This window comes from Archocentrus centrarchus, chromosome 6 (assembly GCF_007364275.1).
Source record: "Archocentrus centrarchus isolate MPI-CPG fArcCen1 chromosome 6, fArcCen1, whole genome shotgun sequence".
Classification (NCBI taxonomy): Eukaryota; Metazoa; Chordata; class Actinopteri; order Cichliformes; family Cichlidae; genus Archocentrus; species Archocentrus centrarchus.
In genome coordinates this window covers 27,301,272-27,318,993 of record NC_044351.1, presented here as the reverse complement: position 1 = coordinate 27,318,993, position 17,722 = coordinate 27,301,272, and positions in this window count along the sequence as shown.

Genomic DNA, 17,722 nt, shown 5'->3' with positions numbered 1-17,722 from the left:
TTCTTAAGTGACAAAAGATGTGTTTCTCTGTGAATGTAGTGGGGGAAGTCAGATCATAACACATCACTGAGCAGTGAACACCCCCCACTGTCACCTCCTCTGCTTCCAAGCTGTACGCTCTGCCACCCACCATCTCTCACTCATTTCAATCCCCCCAATCATCATCATCATCATCACCATCACCCAGATCTATTCTCCATTTCCGGTCTCTATCATTCTCTCTCTTCTTAAATCTCCTGTCATTTCTTGTCCATCCTCCTCCTCCTCCTCTCTCTCTCTCTCTCTTCTCTCTCTCTCTCACCCTCCTTCCTGTCTTGCCATATGGTAGCCTTTCCCTGTCATGAGCTCTTTGAACTAACCAGCAACACAAACAGCCACTATATGATCAACACAAATCCCAGGGAACACAAGCACTATTGCATTTTGTTGTTGTTGTTGATTTACTTTTCACATTTAAATTAGTTTCATTTGCATTGCCACAATGGACTGCATACAGTCACTGTAATAAGCTGTGATATTTGGGGGAAAAGGTGGAGACTGTTGTATTCTAAAAAGCATCAGAGTCCACTGCTAAAATGTGCTTTTGTGCGCAACACAAATTGTTGCAAAGTGACTATTTAAACCCATCAGAAACCCACCATGGCTTATCTGATTTCTTTTTGGCCACTTGGGGGCAGCAGAAACAATCTGTAAAAAGAAGAAGGGTTTATCGCCTTTTCTATGGCAGAGATAGAGAGCATAATCTAACCATTCAGCTGAAGCAGTGCTTCTGTGTTGATGAATATAAGTATTCATCTGATTACCAAAGGAAGCAGATACAACAGTAGCTGAATACATCTGTTGTACTTTTTCTGAATCTTTGCAGATGTGTAAACATCAATATAAAGACTTTGAAAAGAAAGCTTTTATACTCATTTTCACCTTGATATTTTCACACTTGGACTTTTCTAAAATATATTACAAAAAGTATTCACTCATCTGCCTTCACACACATATGAACTTGAATTACATCCCATTCTTAATCCATAGGGTTTAATATGATGTCAAACCACTCTTTGCAGCTATAAGAGCTTCAACTCTTCACAAGGTTTAGGAGTGTGTTCATGGGAATCTTGACCATTCGTCCAGAAGTGCCTTTGTGACGGCAGACACTGATGTTGGATGAGAAGGCCTGGCTCACAGTCTTTGTTCTAATTTATCCCAAAGGTCATCTGTCGGGTTGAGGTCAAGAGTCTATGCAGGCCAGTCAAGTTCCTCCTTACCAAGCTCACTCATCCGTGTCTTTATGGACCTTGCTTTGTGCACTGCTGCGCAGTCATGTTAGAACAGGAAGGGGTCATTCCCAACTGTTCCCACAAAGTTGGGAGCATGAAATTCTCCAAAATGTTTTGGTATGCTGAAGCATTAAGAGTTCCTGTCACTAAAACTAAAGGGCCGAGCCCAACTCCTGAAAAACAATTCTCTACTCTGAAGAAAGTTGGCAAACTGCACACTATGCGATCCGTTGACCCCGCTCTGTAATTTTATTGCTTCCACTTTGTTATAATACTACTAAAAGCTGACTGTGGAATATTTAGTAGTGAGGAAATTTCACAGTGCTGGAGTTCACTGAGCTCCTGAGAGCGACCCATTCTTTCACAAATGTTTGTAGAAGCAGTCTGCGTGCCTAGGTGCTTGATTTTATACACCTGTGATCATGGAAGTGAATGGAACATCTGAATTCAATGATTTGGATGGGTGAGTGAATACTTTTGGCAATACAGTGTATCTTATATTGGGCCTTGATGCAGCTCCTCAGGTCATAGTGTACAATCTGTTTTGGTTTAATTCCCCCTCTATTTAAGTTAACTTTCTTCTGATTGGCCGCTCCTCATAAACATTAGGTTTGAACAGCAGGTGGAAACGGTTGTTGTACTCACAGACAGAGCTGTAGCCTACCTGAGACCATATTAGGGCTATTCACTTTTATTTGCAAAACACAAAGCCAAGTGTTAAAATAGTAATAATAATGATTTTTTTTTTTTTTAAAGGAATAATAAACTGAAGCCTGAGCTTTCTGGCTCAGATCTATAAGGGAAAAGCAAACATGTCCCCTTTAAAGAGGATTACAGTCTGAAAGCATCATTGTTATTATAGCTGGTGTTATCCTTTCACAGGATGGTTGAATTTCCTTTATTTTCACCAATAAAATTCAAGGGACTTGCTAAACTACCTCTCATGTTTGTAGACATTTTGTTTCTCTCCTTCCCACTCTTTCTTATTTATGACCCACTTCAGAGTCCTCTCCTTCCCATCCACATGTCTCTCCCACACATGCTCACCTTTACCCTACTCCAATCAACTAACCAAACTCCTCTGTCCTTCATCTTCCCATCGCCTTTCCCTCTTTTCAGTGAGCATTAAAGCATGATCTAACCTAATTAATGATACAGGGAAAGATATATCCAGTGGCCTTGAACTGCCTGGTTCACTAGCTGCCACGCTGAAACATCAAACTGTTACATCACTTCCTCATTCCCTCTCACACCACACAGACATTTTACTGAAATGTGATGTTTGTAATCTCACAGAAGGAAGCAACAATGGTGTTAAAATGGTTACTTCCTGGAAAACTTGACTACATGATACAGTACATATAAAGAACAGTAAAAAAAAATTTAAAAAGATTATGGAGCAGCATTCCTGTGGTAGCAAATGGAGGCATCTAGTGGTCCCGGTGACTCACTGCTGGTACCTCCAGAGATGTACCCAGTGGAGTCTGTCTCATTAATACTTGCCTCTGGAACATTTAGCCAAGTGATATTTAGTGTGGGGAGTTTTTTTTTTTGTTTTTTTTAAATGCGCTAATTGGGCTTAAAGCCTTCCTGTCTGTTACCAAACCGATGCCAATCTCAGATTTGACTGTGACTCATCATGTCACAGCCAGATGAATGCAACAGCTTCCAGCCTTAAAGCACAACTCAGCACAGACAGGCAGGCTAATCTTGCTGCACATTTGCATCAGAGGGAATCAGGGAGCTATAAAGTGTTCATCTGATGACCGCAGCCTGTCACAGTCAGACACGTGAAACTCTGTGGGGATACATTATTTACTGTAATGTCACAGGATTATGTAAACCACATCAAAATTCTCGAGTAAACATTTGTTTGTTGTCACTGGTATGATGGTGGCACAACACAGTAAGTTATATAAATAGTTTTGTTTTTCCAAGTTAAATTTGGAGCAACAAAACCAAAGAGTTCTGTTGATTTTAGAGATCAGTTTACTGATCCTGTCATGGGAAATATTACTGAGCCTGTGAAACACTTGTACAGCTGAAATGTGCAGGATCAGCTCTCTGACGCTGCAGTCCCTCGAGACGCTGAAATTAGTCAGTGAATGCTGCACTTTTTTTAGTTTAAAACATCTGTTGAATATCAGAGATGGCTGTTACGAGGCAGGGCAGGTCTAACGAACATGCTGTCTGTTGCCATATGGGATGTTGAAGACAGAGTATTTTGGGTGTTCAATCAATCGCAAGGAATAAAAGCCATAAAACTTTGCCTTCTGCATCTCAGACTCCTGTTTAAAATCTGTTTTATAGAAATCATACTAAAATGTTGAAGCACTTCCTGAATCTCTCTCTCTCTCTCTGATAATTCTTGTAGTTTGGAGCCATGCCCTTCATTTTATTTTGGTAGTGAGCCATATTGAGTATAGGTTATGTGTGGTAATAATTAACTATCGGTTTAAAATCAGAGGGTTCTTGCAGATTCACAGTACTGGTAAATCTGCTCATAAATAACTGATCTTTTAGTGTTAGTAGATCTTGCTTTAGTTATTCTTTAACTTTTGCATTCAGGAAGCGGTTCATTCCTGATCAATCTGCCACTCATTTCTCGGTTTTCCCTTCGGATATTCTACTCAAATGTTGTCATTTGAGGTAAAAGACATTATTCAGCTGACTTTACCCAGAAGAATAATTTTTTTAACGCTGCCCATGACAGTAAGCAGCGAGAAAAACACCTCCTCCCAGTTCCCGAGCTGCTATGTAAAAAAAAAACTTTAACACATCTTTGTCGCCTGGACTGGTGATGTGAACATGAGAGTGGCAGTATAACCTTCAGCGTTACAAAAATAATACTTTTATTCAACTTGTAACCATTTAATGAAGGGAAGAAAATAGACCATTATCAGTTGTCTACAAGTGCTTGCAAGGACTTTTGTTTATGTGTTGGAAATGAGAATGTGGCATGCTTAATCATTTATGTACAAGGGATACAAATCTGCAAAGCATTTGCTTTAACGTGTACATGCTTGTGACAGAGAGTCTACCAGACATTAATCTGGGAAGAAGAAGCTATGGAGAAATCAAACGTCCTTGATAGAGCATTTAATGGAGTGTGTAGACATAATGTTTTTCCAGTGCATCTCCACCCTTGCTGCAGGGCCCCGTCACAGCAACCTTGCCGCACCAGCACTGCTAGACTTCAGATTGCATGCTAGATTGCGAATCCCTGTTTACTCCAGGGTTCAAATCTCAAGAAGCCCAGATAGTGGAGATGGACAGCTTCATGTCCATGTTCACAACAGCAATTACGCCCATTTACCCAACATAAACAAACAAGTAATGCAGATGGGAAGATGTAGAGGAGAGTTCCATGCTTTGGACAAGGCAGACCACAGTCAAATAGCAGATTGTATGACATATACAGTGTCCAAAGCTCTCTGGGAATACAAGCTCAATTCCCAAAAATTTGGGACACTTTTTAAAATGTAAATAAAAACAGAGTGAAATGATTTGTAAATCACATAAAGCCATATTTACTCACAATAGAACACAGAAAACATATCAAATGTTTAATGCCTTTCCAGAAGTGCAAGCTGTCAGTTCCATAGGCACCTTTGCATCCCCATACATTCAGATTTGCTTTCTTTTGTGCTGAACACTGCCAACAAACAGGATGGCCCCCTTCTTTAGTCCAGAGGATGAAGTGTCCATGTTTTTCAAAACTGAAATTTCAAATTTTAATTCCGACCACAGAAAAGGTTTTCGCTTTGCCTCAGCCCACTTTACCTTATTTTTATATACTTTTTTATATGGGTCAATAATATCATGTCACTGACCTATTGCCAATAAAGCTAATTAGTTGCAAATTGTTCCGCCACTAGTACCACTTACTTTTTCATTTGTTGTCCCAGTCCCAGCCAACATTTTTCTTTAAATGCTACATTTTCTCAGTTCAAACATTTGATTTGTTTTCTATGTTCTTTAGTGAACAAAATATGGGTTTATGAAATTTATAAATCACTGCCTTCTGTTTTTATTTACCTTTTTTACAGCGTCCCAACTTTATCAATACTGGGTTTGTATAAATTGTATGTAGTTTATTTGTTGCTATACAACAACAATGCTTTAGCACCAAATCTCAGACGAGACTGAAAATGAGAAGGTGGACTGTATCGGGGGAAGTACAGACAAAAGCCTACTGACAGATGAGGAATAAACACACTACTGTCTGATGATGCCCCTCCCCTCATGTTATCTCTTGTTGTTTATTCGTTTTTGTTTTTGTAAAGCATTAGAAATGTTCATGTCAGGTTAAGAAAGTCTGCATTTGTATTTCAAGTGGCCTGGACAGGTCAATTGTCTGTTGAAGGGTTAATACAGCGAGACAGACAACCAATCCAAGCCAACTTTATTTATAAAGCACTATTTAAACAGCAACCACTGACCAAAGTGCTGAACACAGGAACAACACACACTAGCACAAGAGAAAATGCACACTGTGGAAGGAAGCTGGAGTAGCTGGAGAGCAAGCACACAGAAATCATGCAAACTGCACATAGAAAGGCCCCAGTCAACCACTGGATCTGAACCCAAGACCTTCTTGCTGTTAAGCAACAGTGCCAGCCACTGCACTACTGTGCTGCCACAAAACTATTCAGTACTTTAAAATCTTTGACATACAACATGTTTTAAGATCTGAGAACTGACCTTAGTTATCACTGTAGGAGTTTTCTGCATGTAATTGTTCATTAATAATCTATTCATGCAGGTCTCTATATTCATGGATGGCTTTATAACTGGATTTTAAAATAATATTGTGTTTAAAAGAGAAGTGCTGTGGTTCAGTCCTTAAGAATATCACATGAACAGAAGGTAGAGAGGTTTAAGATGTGTATGAAGGACCTAACAGCTTATTAAACTTTTACTATATTTCAGTGAGTTATTTGCAACCTCTAGGCAAGATTTTCAACAGCACTTTATCTGATGGGTGTGAGAAAACTATTTGTCATGTCCTTTTATTTAACAATTTTAGCCTATGGCAAGTTTTTTCTATTTATTTTAGGAGAGTATAGGAAGACATGGACAAAATGCAGACTATGGGAGAAGTAACCAGTATACAGGGCCAACACAGAGAACAGACAAACGCTTGCACATTAACACCTATGGCCATTTTAGAATCACTAAATAATCTAACATGCATGTCTTCGGCCTGTGAGTGGAGGCAGGAGTATGTGGAGAGAACCCACGCAGGCACGGGGAGAACATGCGAACTTTGTCACATTTTTTTCTACAGTTATTTGTCACTGCAAGTGCCCCTGTTTGAGAATCTTGGAGCTGAGGATGTGATTAACTCCACTCGTGTCGCATCTATAATGCTTATGTGTTGTTAAACAGGTCTGACTCCATGAAGTTTGTTCACATGCATGCAGGAAGTAAATAAACAAATTGAGTTATTTTAACTATGAAGAACATTTGGCATGCAGCATGAACAGCACAACGTGGATATTTTGCCTGCGTGTGGGTCCGTGACCTGTTATTTAAAATACAATCAGATGCTGCAGCTCTCTCTCTGCCAACAACCTAAAGCAGAAAAAAAAGTACATCAGTGCACAGAGGACAGAATGGGTTAGGTAAAGGTTCAAAGAGAAGATCTTTTGCAAAGATGGAGAAAAGCAGAGAGGGTGAAGAAATGTAGCTGTCCGTTTTTACTTTCAGAGGTGCAGAAAACAGTTAGTTTACAAGTATCTGTGTGTGTTCATGTGTAGCTCTATCACAATAATCAAGAACATTGTGTTCATATTAGCACTTTTACAAAAGATTTATATGCTCATTGTTTCCAATGTGTGTATTTGCTTAATTGATTTTGTCCTTGGCCTTCACAGTCATCTATGGCAGTGACTTTCTCCATCCCCTCTAGTTCCTCCTTTCCAGCTGTGTTGTAGCAGTGCCAATGATGAGCTATACAGCAACAATGCTTTAACATCACTTTAAAAGGTGCCTACATGAAAGTGCTGCTCCTAAAGCGGAAACGAGTATTACTCTTGCAGAATAACAAGAGTCAAGCATGTCTGGAGAAAGAGAATTCACTGGTCATTTCCTTGGGTGTTCCCATGGAACCAAAGAGAAACATTATCTCAGTTGGAAGAAGATTGTGTGAGCAAACTTCAAACACTTGATCTATTTTTTTTTTTCTTTTTCAAAGATCATCCATATCAGAGAGCTATTTTATCACTCAGATGGCTGAGGAAGAGGTGGGGCTCACTCAGAGTAGAACTGTTCTAAGGAATCCTCCCAGTTCAAAACAGTGAATAAAAAGTTGAGATATTTTTATGTGTACAAGTCCTCTTACAACTCAGCTCACTTCTATAGTACATACACATTCTTCTCTTTATCTCTGGTAAAGACCTTCAGTTTGTGTTTTAGGCTGAGAGCCAAGTTTGGCCTATAGGAAATCCATCAATTGTCTTCATTGTTTGACCTGGAAATTGAAATACTAAGATAAATGCAAACATTCAAAGGATTTTTTTTTTCACCTTTGAACTTGAACCAGGGTGCTTTTGTCTATACGTGCAGTTCTTTGAAGTTATTCCCAGCAAATCTGACTATCAAATATACAGTCAATCATTACTCTATCATATACTGTAAACAGAGCATTTCTCATTTTACTTTCCTTTCATTATTACAATAAGTAATCCAACATAACACAAAGTCAACAGATAATGAATCTATTCAGATCAGTTCTAATAGCATTTACAGACTCTGCACCATCACAGTGGCTGTGAGAAAACATCTGAAAACACAACAAACTTTTTTTTTTTTTACAGAAATGCAATAATATCTAATTTAAGTTGTGCTGCTTTTTTGCTTTTTTACTTTTGGATAGGAGTGTACACTGCCATGCTAAATGCGGAACAACAATAGTAATGATTTGCATTGGATTTGCTTTATGAGCGTAAATTAACCCTCCCTTGTGTTTGCACATCACACTGTCACCTTGCAGATGAGAACAATATTTGACAAATATGGCAGCCAAATATTTCTATCTTTTACAAATAAAGTATATGATAAAACTTTATGCCCTGATACCAGTTGCATCTTACTGAACTCCAAAGGGAGGATTATATGTTTAAGGTAGGTGAATTCATTAAAATGCATTGTTCTACTAAGAAACCTTGGATCCTGTGGATGACACAACTTCAGTACATGTCACCCACTTTGCTGCTAACCAAGCACAATGATCTAGAAACCCTGAGCAAACAATAGTGTGAGGCCCCAGAAAAACCAGACTCACAGATGGAAGTAAACTTAAAGATGGTTTATTAAAGAGTGACATGAAACAATAAACACAGCTACACTGGAGCTGGATGGGTACCAGAACAACACTCAATAGCAGGGTGACACACAGCAAGGTAAATACTGACAACAACATGACAAAGAACTGACGAAGACTGAGGACTTAAATACAGACACAGGATAACAAGAGGATCGGGAACAGGTGGAGACACAGCTGGGAATAATTAAACAGGACAAGACCAGGAAGTAAACTAAATATAAGGCAGACGAGACTGAGACTGACAAAGTAAAACAGGAAACAAGCAAGCAAAGGAGCAGAGATGCAGACTAGTCACAAAACTGGGAATAAAACTCAGTACAAAAACATGAGGCAAGGGACATGACAGAGGGACAAAACAAACACTAGAACACAGAGACGCAAGGGAGGCAGGAATACAGGAAACCAGGAATGTAATATAAAACCATAACAAAATACAGAACGCTAAACAAACTAAAAGTCTAAATAAGCAAACTTAGAGACACAACAAAACAGAACCATAAGGGCAAGAACACAAAATGCTGGGCATGAGGCCCAGGACCATGACATTCATAGCTTTTAAGTAAAACTAACTGAAATATTTTAATGTTGACAGATTTATTTTCATCTAGTACAGATTAACACTTGTTTGCATAAACAAAAAGAGGGAAACAGAAAAAAGGCAACTCAAGTTTTCCCAAGTGGAACTTTGTTGAATGAGGTCTCAAGTAAACACCTGTTCATGTCATATGGCAAAATTCACTAGCTACCTTTATTAGGTACACCTTACTACTGGTGGGTTTGACCCCGTTTGTCTTCAGAAGTACTTTAATTTTTGTGGCATATTTTCAACAAGGTGCGGGAAACATTTCCCAGAAATTTTGACCCATGTTTGTTACATATTTGTTGGCTATACATCATGGTGCAAATCTCCCATTCCACCACATCCCAAAGTTTCTCTTTTAGACTGTGATCTGGTGACTGTAGAGTATAGTGAACTTATTGCAACCAGTTTGAGAAGATTTGAGCTTTGTGACATGGTGCATTATCTTCCTGGAAATAGCCATCAGAATCTCAATACACTGTGGTCATAAGGGGATAGAAACGGTCAGTAACAATACACAGGTATGCTGCTGCATTTAAAGATCTTTAACGGGTACTAAGGGACCCAAAGTGTGGCAAGAAAACATAGCTACACCATTACACTAGGTGGGCATCCCATGGGTCTGGTTGTCCTGTGCCACAGGGGTGTGCCCAGGTTCCCTGGTTTTGCTGGCTGGTGTCCTTCATGGGCTTTTTGGTCTCTTTGCTGTCTCTCAGCTCGTGCGGTGTACTGGGGGCCCTGTGCTGCTAGGGCGGAACTAGGATGTGCTGGTTTCAACTGGTTCTTGGTCTTTGTTGTTGGTTGCAGCACTTTGGGGTTTCTGGGCTCATGAAAAAAAGAACAAACAAAAAGCAAACAAACAAACAAACAAAAAAAAACAAGCAGCTGAACTGTCTAGCCAATAAAGTGGCCAGTGAATGAACATCCATGGCAACATAGCTCCCTGAAGGCATCAGCCTTCTCCTACCCACAGAGTGCACCCCACAAGATTGCAGAAAAATATACTCAGGAAATGCTCATAAAACTTGACAAAGTGTATTTAATTGGTAAGGTCTGGTAAGGTCTCTTATAGCCATTTCATCATCAGTTCAAACAACTATATTAGAACAACCTAGGAACTGGAAACTGCTAGAAGAACAGTGTTACGGTGCACAGTGATGCAAATCTGATCAGCTTGGACTGAAGCCTCAGCTCCAAAATCAACACCTTCAAGCTCAATTGAAATTTGCAGTTGCCCACATGGACAAGCCAACAGCCTTCTGAAGAAACATTCTGTTGTCAGATGAGACAAAGATTGAACAATATGGCCACAATGACAAGAGGTATGTTTGTGTGTGTGTGTGTGTGTGTGTGTGGGGGGGGGGGGGGGGGGGGGTGTAAAGGTGAGGCTTTCACACCTAAAAACACTGTACCAGCTGTCAAGCATGATGGTGGTAGCATCATGCTTTGGGATTGCTCTTTTGATGGAGTAATATTAACTCCAAATTCTTCAACTTTACCTCAAATCAACAGCTAAAAGGTTGACACTTTGATACAATTGGGTGTTTCAACAGGACAATGATCCCAGACACACAGCGAAAATGGTTTTGGAATGCATAACATGGAATGGCTAATATTAAGCTTCTAGAATGGCCTTCCCAAAGCCCTCACTTTAGCCCTAATGAATATTTGTAGACTATGCTTTATAGCCGGGTCCATGACAGAAAAACCAACCAATTTAAATGAACTCCAATTCTGCCAAAAAGAGTGGTCAAATATCTGACCAGAATTATGCCAGAAGCTTGTTGATGGCTACCAAAAGCATCTGGTCAGAGTGCTTACTGAGGGACATAATTTTAGATGCTTGTAAGTGACCCCATGGTGTCCTTCTTAAATGGACTCAATGTACAGGGTCCATGCTGTGAAGGAGCATATTATCATCAAAAACACAAACTTTTTCTAAACCTAACAAAGTGGGTTTTGGTGCCTAAAGCTACCCAGAAGCTAAAATAATGAAACAAATCAGCAAGTGAAAAGAATGTGAAGCAAAGTTCAAAACACAAAGCAAAAACACTGACACAGGAAGTGAAAAACTCTCTTCTGGGTGACAAACTTCTGGCCAGTCCATCAAGACAATAATCATTTGTTACAACATTTTTATAATTACACTCAACAGTATAATTCAGTGGTCTCTAGACTGTTACTTGTTTTAAGGAATCTTCTCTTCACGAGGCAATATTTTAATGATTTTGTAAAAAAATATATCAGTGTTTTAAATGTTTCGACTATTCATTGTGCATGCATGAATGGATGATGATGATGATGATGAGCAGTAAAAGTAAACAAGAAAAAGAAAAAGAAAAAGAACAGTCAAGAGACATTTTAGTGAGAATAAAATGTCAGAAGAAATAGTTCCTTATACACAAAGCTGAGGTGCTTCCACAACAAAAAATCTGTAAGATGGTTTGCGGAACTTCTGCAACTCTCTGTGCTGATAATTAAGATCGCATTATGTTAAATGTAAAGTAATAAGCCTGAGGAACACACTGGTGGGACTTAATGATCAGCAGAGAAAAGACACTACCAACAGTAATGTGTGCGTGGCTTAATGCTGCATATTTGACTGCTGCACTGTAGGTGCAGATAGATGTTTGTATGTTCATAAATACATGCAGATAACATTCCTTCTGCCCCATCTGCCGTCACATTATCAGCAATATCGCTCACAAGAAACCATTTGAGTTTTGATCTCCTGACAAAGTACAGAAGGGAAACAGCAGCAGGCTAGAAAGAAAAAAAAATCATATTATTTATATTCTTAATGGCTGCAAAATAACATAAGGCGGGTAGGGCCATAGAAAAACAATCCCCAGAGGATTACGCAACACTGAGAACAGTGGGTCACAGTGACCAGCTCATATAATCTCTATCTCCATTAGACATCATCGGGAGGGTTCTTTTAACAGCCAGTATAAAAGTGTTTGTCACACAGCAGCTTCAGCATCCAGTGTACTAAAAGGTCAGAAAATTACCCACTCAACACTGCATATCTTTAGAAGCACAAGCATTGAGACGTGTTAATTTTGCATGTACACATGAGAGTACGTCGCAGCTAGCTAAAGTTGCCAGCTACATTAAAGTAATAAAAATGGTGATTTTCTAATTTTGTTTAACTTTAAAGTAATATACCATTCAAAATCTGTCTTTGAGTATTAAATGCCAAGAATGCACCAGAAAGGAGATTTATGTGTTACTTGCATGTAACAGAGGCTGTACTGAGACTGAGTCTATGACCACTGTTCACTGTAAAAGTACATAAATTCCCTGCTGTACTCTTATGTCTCGCTATATGTTCTAGACTGAACATATAGCTCAGTTTGCACTCAACAATACATAGCTCACATTTCAACTGTGAAGTAACCTCCTAGCTATGTCACTTACACTCAGAATTCACTTCACATGTGCAGTAAAGGCCTGAAAGGTATTGTGTGGCTGACCTGAGGAGAATGGTGAAACAGAAGCGTCATAAAAGCCACTGTGGCACTAAAGGCCTTTGGTCACTCCTGAAACGCACAGGAACACAGAGGAGTATGTCACTGTGGAAAAGACTGGAAACTTGTCTGCCAGTGCATCAAAGGCTGATCTGGATCATCATTGGCCGGCTCGCCTGCCAATCATAATCAGCATCGACCAATCAGCGCTTCAGGATTCCGGGACTTAGCAGAGCAGCAGCACAGGACGGCGATGGAGTGCAGGAGGACTGTGAGCGAGCAAAACCGGACTTTCCAGTAGTTTTAAGTTGTTTAGGCCACTCAAGAGAGCTTTGTGTGTGCGTGCAGCTAACTGTAAGTAGATGACATTTAAGAGTTGATATTATTTGGTAGCGTTGAATTGGTAATAACTGAGTTCAGTGGTAATTAGCTAATTTTGTGTAAGACATTGCATGTTTACCTAGCGAATGTGGAAATAAGCTAACGGTAGGCGCCTGCAGACGCCATAGTCATGTATGTAGCCGTTAATTATCTTCTTTATCTGACCTACTGAAGTTACTTTGGCATTTAGGATGTAGCTTGCTACTTATTATCTGTTTGAACTGTATATAAGTGATGGAAGAAGATTACTGAGCATATTGTGCAGGTTTATAATTTGAATCCTGATTAGTGTATTTTCTTGATGTGTACTTTATAGAAACCATGCACAAAGGAACTGTAATGTGAGCAGAACTAAAATAAACGACAAAAGACAAGTAACGCCTCATCCTTGACCGGATGCCCGCAGCCTTTCCCCCTAAGAGTAACCAAGCCTTTAGTACAATTTGGTCCTTCGAGCCGGAGTAAGGGAAAGACTGCAGGAAATGGCAACCAGTGCGCAAAGTGGAGATGAAGATCGGCCTGTAGTGAGGCCCAGACGAGTTATATGCCAACCAAGCTATCTGTCAGATTATCAGATGGATGTTAGACAGCCCGGGCGTCAGTCTGCTTCTAGAGCACAGATACCTCCTGCTGATTTCAGTGATTCAGATGCTGAAGATCGTTATAGTGCACCCGTCAGCCAGCTACTTAGTCCTCCCGATTGGAGAGTGATGGATCAGTGGGAGCATTCTGATGATGAGAGAGAAAAGGAGCGTTTACGCTATGAAAATCAGAACCAACGGCAAGCTATATTGGAGCTCACAAGAGATAGAGATAAATTATATCACTACAACAGTGAGATGAGGAGAGAGTTGCAGGAGCTGCGGAGAACGGCATCACAGTTGCCTACAGTACTGGAGTCGTTAAAGGTGATGGAACACAAAATGGAGAAACTTATGGCTAGTGAGGCCGAGGATAAGTTTTCTGCTCCATCAGCACACCGAGTACACTCAGCTGAATTTCCTGTCCCAAAGCCCAGGATTCGCACACTACAGAAAGCTAGGAGGGAAGACGTAGAGCATCATTCACTTTCAGCAAGGATAAGAGATGAGTCGGCAGTCCCTCACAACGTTGAGCGTGTGCAACATGCAGACCAAGGCTATACATATGGGAACAGAACATACCAGGAAAGTGCATCAGCGAGTCTACCAGGGTCTCTAAGTCCTGCACCACGACGTTCAGTGGAGGCAAAGATCTCCACACATCCAGTGCCAGCTCCTAGAAGGTTAGTCCCTCCCGGATCATCCAGGTTCAACTGCACAGACACTGATGTGCATTTGGGAAGAGAAGATCCTTGTGCCTCCAGAATGATTCCTAGCTCGCCGTCTGCACCTAAACCTAAGCATGAGGGCACATATAGTGGTCCCGCTCCAACTATTCCCTATTTTGTGCATCCCGACCCACGGGAGTTCTCCAGGCTTAGGATTGCTCTTGACAACATCCTACCTGGGGGTGCCTCTGAACATTTTAAGTATCAGGTTCTCACAGACCATCTTAAATTAGAGGAAGCTCAGCTGATAGCAGATTCCTTTTGCAACTCTCCACATCCATTTACAGACACAATGGATGCCCTGTTCAGGCAGTTTGGCCAGCCGCACCAGCTTGCCTTGGCCCGCATAGCTGAACTGATGGATGGACCAGACATCCGCAGTGGGGATGGAGAAGCGTTCCGCATGTTTGCTTTACGAGTGCGTTCCCTGTTAGGCATGTTAGAGCAGCTAGGAAGAGAAGGCAACATTGAACTCCAGTGTGGATCTCATGTTTCTAGGTTGCTAAGTAAGCTTCCACAGGAACTCAGAAGCAGTTTCAGAAGGAGAGTTCATCCCACTGAGGTCCCCATCCCAACGCTGTATGATCTTGGAGAGTGGCTGGATTTTGAGATGCAAGTGTATGAAGACAACACCAGGTTCTTGACTCCTACCAGAGACAACCAAAGGAAAAGAGGCATGGATAAGGATAAGAAACTGGCTTCAAGAACTACAGCATTACTTCTTAGTGCTGGGAAATCAGGAGACATCAAAGTTTCTGAGCTGCCACAGACCGCCAATACTTCTGAGAAAATTAAGAGTAAAATGTACTGTTCCTACTGTGACCACTCTACTCATTTCTTGAATGGCTGTCAGGACTTTCAGCAGCTCACAAAGGAACAGAAAGTGCTGTGGATAAGAACAAATAACCGCTGCTGGCGCTGTGGTGGAGGACATCAGTCTGCCAAATGTACTCTCAGAGTAACCTGTAAAACCTGTGGTCGTAGACACCTGCTGATATTACATGATGTTAATGAGAAGTGGCAGGGGAAGGGGGACACACCGGGAAAGGGGAAACCTCCAGAACAAGGAACCATTGTGGGTGCCTGTCTGACAAGCACTCTGGACGATAGCCTTTATGTTGGACGTTCCCTAACGAAGCGTAAAGTGTTACTCAAGATAGCCAAGGTCCGACTGAGTAATGGAAGCAAAAGCATGGACGCCTTTGCCGTTCTGGATGATGGTTCAGAACGATCCATTCTGCTTTACAGCGCTGCACGTGAGCTTGGTTTGGAAGGTGAGCCTGAAGCCCTTGTACTCCACACAGTGAAAAGGGACTCAAGGGTCATTCATGGCAGCGCAGTCTCATTCTCGGTCTCCCCCATAACTCAACCAGCGAAGACATTTGGGATCAATCGAGCCTTCACAGCTAAATCTTTGCACCTTGCTGAACATAGTCAACCCACTGAGGCTCTTCAGAGAAAATACAAACATCTGCAGGATCTTCCACTTCAACCAATAAACACGGTGCAACCACTCCTCCTGATTGGATCTGACTTCCCACATTTAATCACTCCTACCGAACCTGTCCGCTTGGGAAATACAAGTGGACCAGCAGCAGTCAGGACTCGTCTAGGTTGGACATTACAAGGTCCTGCGGAAGGAATAAAACCAGGATCAGATGAACAACAATGTCACTTCATTTCATTTCAGTCTCCCGACACTGAGTTGCATCAACAGATTGAAAGACTCTGGCAACTGGATGTTCTTCCATATCGAAGCTCCAAGGTAGTAACAAGGTCCCGCCAAGATAGTGAGGCTTTGCGTATCCTGGAAGAGAAAACCGTCAGAGTCGAGGTTAGCGGGATACACAGATATGCCATTCCAATGCTTCGCATTAAGGGCGCAGAACCGCTGCATACAACTCCCGAAGCAACTCTCCCCCTTCTCAGAAATATCGAAAGGAGACTGGTGAAAACTCCTGATCAAGGGGAAGCATATAAGTCTGAGATTAAGAAACTGGAGGATGCTGGATACATACTTAAACTGCAACCTGGAGATGTGGAGAAGTCTGAGGAAGCTTGGTACATTCCACATCACATGGTTCAGCATAACAATAAGAAGAGAGTGGTATTCAACTGTTCATTCCAGCATCAAGGGAAAAACTTGAACAAACTGCTTCTACCTGGTCCTACTTTAGGCCCATCCTTGTTGGCTGTACTTCTTCGCTTCCGCGAACATACAGTGGCCATCTCCAGTGACATTAAGGCGATGTTTCATCAGGTGAGACTCCTCCCTGAAGACAAATCATTGCTGCGGTTCTTTTGGAGAGACTTGAAGAGAGAGGAACCTCCAAGTGTCTACGAGTGGCAGGTGCTCCCTTTTGGGACGACCTGCAGTCCGTGTTGTGCCACCTATGCCCTGCAAAAGCACATTCGAGATCGCAGCCAGCCTGGAGAGGACATCCGTGAGGCAGTTGAAAAGAGCTTCTATGTGGATAATTGTTTGCACAGTTTCAGCACCGAAGTGGAAGCCAAGATGTTAGTCGACAAGCTACAAGCTATCCTTGCTGATGGAGGATTTGATTTAAGACAATGGGCCAGCAACGTACCTTCAGTGATCAGTCACCTCCCAGAAGATGCCAGGTCCACCAGCAGCAATTTGTGGATAAATCAAAATCAGCTTGACTCATTCGAATCCACACTTGGTCTCCACTGGCATTGTCCTACAGATCTGCTGCACTACAAGCATCTTCCAACTAGGGACCACTCAGTGACAATGCGAAGTATTTACAGAACTTTGGCTAGCTTGTATGACCCCTTGGGTTACATTATCCCTTTCACCACCCGAGCTAAGGTTGTCATTCAGCGTCTTTGGGACAAGAAAAGAGAGTGGGACGACCCAAGACTCCCTGAAGACCTGCTGCAAACATGGGAAATCTGGCAAGCAGAGTTGCCTGATTTGGAGAAGATTTCTTTACCCCGATGCTACACCACAGCAGCGTTAGATATGCCGGACAGCAAAAGGGACATTCATGTGTTCTGTGACGCATCTGAGCAGGCATATGGCTCAGTTGCCTATCTAGTCACAGAAGCTCCAGACGGGCTCAAGGAAGTCGCCTTTCTAGCAGCTAGGTCACGAGTTGCTCCACGAAAGCAGCTGTCCATTCCAAGGCTGGAATTGTGTGCAGCTCTTACTGGTGCCCAGCTAGCTCATGTGCTAAAGACTGAACTCAGCGTACCTATCCAGAGAGTTTTTCTGTGGTCAGACTCCACCACTGTTCTAACTTGGTTGCAGTCTGAGTCATGCCACTTTAAAGTGCTTGTTGGAACCCGAGTGGCAGAAATCCAAGAGCTGACATCACCTCACGACTGGCATTTTGTGCCGTCGAGGGAGAATCC